This window comes from Mytilus edulis, chromosome 8, assembly GCF_963676685.1.
Source record: "Mytilus edulis chromosome 8, xbMytEdul2.2, whole genome shotgun sequence".
NCBI lineage: Eukaryota > Metazoa > Mollusca > Bivalvia > Mytilida > Mytilidae > Mytilus > Mytilus edulis.
The window spans coordinates 72,746,546-72,752,728 of record NC_092351.1 but is presented as its reverse complement, the minus strand read 5'-3'; positions in this window follow the sequence as shown (position 1 = coordinate 72,752,728).

Sequence of the window (6,183 nt, the reverse complement as noted above, 5' to 3'; positions counted from 1 at the left end):
AAGTCCCTGATCTACGCATATATACAAAAAAAGTCTCCCATTATTGTAACAAATCACAACTGTTGCAATTCAAGTTAATTAATACGCCACATGGAAATAACAACGCGTTAAATGGCTAATTGATAAACTGTCCAATTTCATATGTAAATAGATTTATCATTAAATGTTTAATATTCTACCAGCATTTGTGTCCAGTAAAAGCAAACGAAAAGTCAACATGGTCAAATTGTTTGTACTATATGGTGGAAGCCAGATTATGCTGGGGTTTATTTCCAAATTTGTATACGTAATCAACACTTTTAAGTGACATTGTTTTAATTATAATGAAATTGAGAATGGAAATGGGGAATGTATCAAAGAGACAACAACTCGACCATAGAAAAAAATTTGTAAGGGTTCCGCGGAACCCAGTGTCTCGCCTATTTTTACTGTTGATCGCAGGCTAAAAACAATGAGGCAAAAAATCAATGAAATTATTCCTCCTGATACTTTCTTATGATTGTAAGAAGCTTCTGTCCAAGTTTGGTAAAAATCTAGGATATTTAATGAATCTGATAAATGTTTTGAAAAACTTTAACTGCAGACTGTACATAATGTTAACTGGAAGAAAATCTAAGTCCATTTAAAAGTAAAATACAGAAAAAATGGAGTTATCTTTTTACAAAATTTACTTCTGGGTACTATCTTATGATCATAAATAAGCTTCTGTCCAATTTTGGTACGACCCAAGGATAGTTTAAGAAAGTTATCAAAATCTTTAAAACTTTAACCACAGAGTGAATGTAATGCTTCCCAACAGAAAAACTAAGTACATTTGAAAGTAAAATACAGAAAAAATGGATTTACTTTTTTACAAAATTTACTTCTGGAATCTATCTTAATATGATCATAAACAAGCTTCTGTACAAGTTTGGTACAAACCAAGGATAGTTTAAGAAAGTTATTAAATTTCTAAAAACTTTAACCACAGAGTGAATGTTATGCCCACGCAGAAAAAACTAAGTCCATTTATAAGGAAAATATGGAAAAAATGGAATTTTATTTTTACAAAATTTACTTCTGGATATTATTTTATGATCATAAACAAGCTTCTGTCCAAGTTTGGTACAAACCAAGTATAGTTTAAGAAAGTTATTAAAATTCTAAAAACTTTAACCACAGAGTGAATGTAATGTTTCCCTGCAGAAAAAACTAAGTCCATTTATAAGTAAAATACGAAAAAAATGGAATTTTATTTTTACAAAATTTACTTCTGGATACTATCTTATGATCATAAACAAGCTTCTGTCCAAGTTTGGTAGAAATCCAGTATAGTTTAAGAAAGTTATTAAAATTCTAAAAACTTTAACCACAGAGTGAATGTAATGTTTCCCCGCAGAAAAAACTAAGTCCATTTATAAGTAAAATACGAAAAAAATGGAATTTTATTTTTACAAAATTTACTTCTGGATACTATCTTATGATCATAAACAAGCTTCTGTCCAAGTTTGGTAGAAATCCAGTATAGTTTAAGAAAGTTATTAAAATTCTAAAAACTTTAACCACAGAGTGAATGTTATGTTTCCCCGCAGAAAAAACTAAGTCCATTTATAAGTAAAATACGAAAAAAATGGAATTTTATTTTTACAAAATTTACTTCTGGATACTATCTTATGATCATAAACAAGCCTCTGTCCAAGTTTGGTAGAAATCCAGCATAGTTTAAGAAAGTTATAAAAATTTCAAAAACTTTAACCACAGGGTGAATATTTGTTGACGCCGCCGACGACGCCGACGCCGACGGAATGTAGGATCGCTTAGTCTCGCTTTTTCGACTAAAGTCGAAGGCTCGACAAAAAACAACAGCAGAAGGTCACCAATATAGGCTGACAATTTTAGTATAAAATACGGAGACATTTTATAACAGAGAGGCGAAAGATACCAGAGGCACATTCAAACTCATCAATCGAAAATAAACTGACAACGCCATGGCTAAAAAAAGTAAATTCTGCCAGTTGTAACAGTTTTTCGTGTGCCAGAAAAAACGGCTGCTCGATATATGACGTTACGCCATGATGACCGTCAGTTTGGGACCAATTAAAGAAAAAATATTACAGTGTTTAAGGTGGTTCCTAACACTACAGGGAGGAAACTCTGTAAAATCAGGTAAACGTTTTAATTACGTTGTGTCGTTACGGGAATATAAAGCGTCTCAATGATCAAAATTAGTGTTTGTTGAACTGTTATATAACCAGTGTAATTTTTCTCAATTGGTTGGTTAAAATTTTTTGAAATTTTTACATTTTTGTCAAAGGGTCAAAGTAAATAATCGGTCGAAATTTTATGAAAATTAAACGAGCCAAATTAATTTTAGTGAAGGTGTTGGGTACCACATTTCTGTATAATAGCTGAAATAATCGGATGACTCCTTATTGAAGTCAATGTTCTTCAATGGGGATTTTTACTAAAATTTAGGTTTTTACCTAATCCCTTTATAACTATAATCATAAAATTATATAGATAGATATAAAAATAAAAAAGCATGACGAAAAATTGGCAGTTGACTCATTATCAAAGTTATTGCCCTTACATGATCCTTTTGTTTTTCCATTTTTTAGCTTGATTATAAAAATAAAAAATAAGCCACATTGCTGAATATTCATCAGAGTCGTTATTGGAGTTATTGCCCTTCATATATGCTTTTTACCACTCTTCTTTATTCTCTTGAAAACTATAGTGGATAAAATATAGATAGCATCTTTATAAAAGGTAAGACCAGCAGCACATGCACTCTTCTCAGAAAAACAATTTCCAATATACCTTTATATAACACAAGGTACTTAACTCGCGATTTACAAAAATGTCAGGCGATGACGACATTCCGTAATATGTCGATTTCTCGGCTGTCAACCCCACTAAAACTTGTTATTTCGTAAATCTAAATTGATTTATCTTCACAATCATTATGGTGTATAACACGCCTACTTTTGTTGTACTTTTGTTCACCATTGTGAAGATAAATCAATTTAGATTTAAGAAATAACAAGTTTAAGTGGGGTTGGCAGCCGAGAAATCGGCCGCATATAACGGAATTTCGTCACCGCCTGACATTTTTCTAAATCGCGAGTTAAGTACTTGTGTTATATAAAAGTATATAGGGGAAAAAATCTGAGACGACTGCCTGTGGTCAGCAGTACAAGATTTACATATGTGTCAACAGCATTGAAATTGTCAGTTATTTCTTGATAAAGTTATTTGCCTATACGTGTGATTATTACACAAAAGTAGCCATTGTTGAACATTCAGGTGGACGAATCAGGCTGTGTACACCTTCTAGTTCTACCCTGTATTCTGTGCTCCCTCATCTTTTCTTCATATAGGTGCACTGTCTGAAGGAAAAATATACTACCCAATTTTAGCATAATTGGAAATAACCTATATGTTATGTATAGGATCAACGTATAGGATCCATTTTGTTTTAAATAGACACTACTTTAAAGTATGTTCTATTTGGCAGAGCGATTTGGTGGTGTAACATGCATATGATGATGAACACCTCAAGTGTATCTGAATTATTAAGCAAAGAAATGTGCTCAAAACCGGTGATATAGGGACAGTCTTAAACTTGCAGTGAAGCGAAAGTTGTTTTTCTGTGTTGAAGGCCTCACAGTGACATTGAGATAAAGAACAGCTTTTAACATGATCTCTGTTCCTTTGTATTATGTGTGTGTGGGTTGGTCTTGTTTTGATTTTGCTTTGTTGTTTGGGTTTTTTAAGCTGTGCATGTACTGATTTTTTATTATCGCTGAATTCCTAATACCTATTGTTTTCCATTAATTATAAAGTAGAACAATGTCATCGTATAGCAAGACTGACTGTAGATGCTTACATCAAAGATATTATATATCGAGGATATCAGTATACGGCTAAAATTTACTACTGGTACCTACTTAAATTCTCGAAACGAAAAGAGTCGCCTGCATCGAGATCCAAATATATCTAGTATGTAGTCTGCACTGATTTCTCCTATGGGTGTACCAATTAAGCTCGAATATATGCCTGAACCTTTTCCTTGAAAAAAAACCATTACCTATTATTACCGCTTGTAGCTGGCTTGTTTGCTAACTAGCCTCCAAAATAAAAGAAACCGTTGAAGTGGTCCGTATGGTTACTATATCACCTCTGCACATTAAGGACATGAAAATCTTACTAATTGCATTAAACCTCAACGAGAACCTTTACATAATAAAGGGTTTTGTCTTGTCTTGTCTTGTCTACCATAATAAAGGATATAAATTCTTGAAAATTTATGTTCACAAAAAGAAGGATAGAAAGGGACATTAACTGACGAATTCATGTTCACCATTCTAATTCTTATATTTGATCTACAACTTACTAAAACGTATATCCAAATTATAAAATGTCTAAAAATAAACAATTTTTAAGGCATGGGGTTGATATTGTGTATCTTCATTTTGTGTCTATTTTAGTCTAGACGTCATCTAATTAATGATCGAGTTGACCTCCGAAGACTGTTACCGGTCATAAAAACATAGCCTATAGATATAAATAGATAGCGAACTCGTGTAATTGCAATGGCGGCTCCAGAATAAGTGGGGGGGGGGCAACTAACAGCCTAAGAGGGGACCGATCCGGTAATGCTTCAGTGATTCCATATAATCTAACTTGAAAAAAATCCCAGTAAAGGGGGCCTGATCCCCTCCAAATACGCCTTCAACAGGTGAATGATTTATCATCGTTGTTTCTTAGCTTATTTTGACAAAATTTAATCATACTGGCTTCTAAAAGCGAATTTTTATTTCACTGTCATTAATGATTAAACAAAGAAATCATTTTATTATTTATTTCGTAAATCTCAATTGATTTATCTTCACAATGTTGTATAACACGCCTACTTTTGTTGTTGGAATCATCCGTATCAATCCTACACAAGGAGGTCAATCGCAATTATTTCGTCTACCGACAATTGATTGGCAATAAACGCGTCACGTCTTTTATATATCTCGGTCAATTTTATGGGAAAGTCTAAATGATTCTCGGAGTTATCTGATCTTGTTTCATTTCATACGTAAAGTCAAGAGAGAGTCTGAATGACATTGACGTCATGGGAAAATTTGTAACTTATTAGACATACCACAAATAACACATGTTAGATTTTTTCACGGTATCTTATACAATTTTACTAAATGGACGATAAGTTCTATTCATACGAAAACTTAACACTTTTTCTGAAGCAATTTTTATAATCAATAATTTATGCCAGACGTTTATTGGCATAACTTTTTGGAATTTTGAATCCTCTATGCTCTTCAACTTTGTACTTGTTTGGCTTTATAACTATTTTGATATGAGCGTCACTGATGAGTCTTATGAAGACGAAACGCGCGTCTGACGTATTAAATTATAATCCTGGTACTTTTGATAACTATTATTGCCAATTTTGTGTAGGTTGACGAAATAATTACGATTGACATACTTGGGTAGGATTGCTACGGATGATTCCGACAACAAAAGTAGACGTGTTATACACCATTGTGGAGATAAATCAATTTAAATTTACGAAATAACAAGTTTAAGTGGGGTTGACAGCCGAGAAATCGGCATATAACGGAATTTCGTCACCGCCTGACATTTTTCTAAATCGCGAGTTAAGTACCTTGTGTTATATAAAGGTATATAGGGAGAAAAATCTGAGACGAGTGCCTGTGGTCAGCAGGACAAGATTTACATTTCCATTCTCAATTTTATTACATATGTGTCAACAGAATTGAAATTGTCAGTTATTTATTGATAAAGTTATTTGCCTATACGTGTGATTATTTCACAAAAGTAGCCATTGTTGAACATTAAGGTGAGAAAATCAGGCTGTGTACACCTTTTAATTCTACCCTGTATTCTGTGCTACCCCGTCTATTCGTCATATAGGTGCACTGTCTGACGGAAAAATATACTATCCATTTTTTAGCATATTTGGAAATGACCTAAATGTTATGTATAGGATCAACGTATAGGATCTATTTTGTTTTAAATAGATACTACTTTAAAGTATGTTCTATTTGACAGAGCGATTTGGTGGTGTAACATGCATATGATGATGAACACCTCAAGTGTATCTGAATTATTTAGCAAACAACTATGCTCAAAGCCGGTGTTATAGGAGCAGTCTTAAACTTGCAGTGAAGC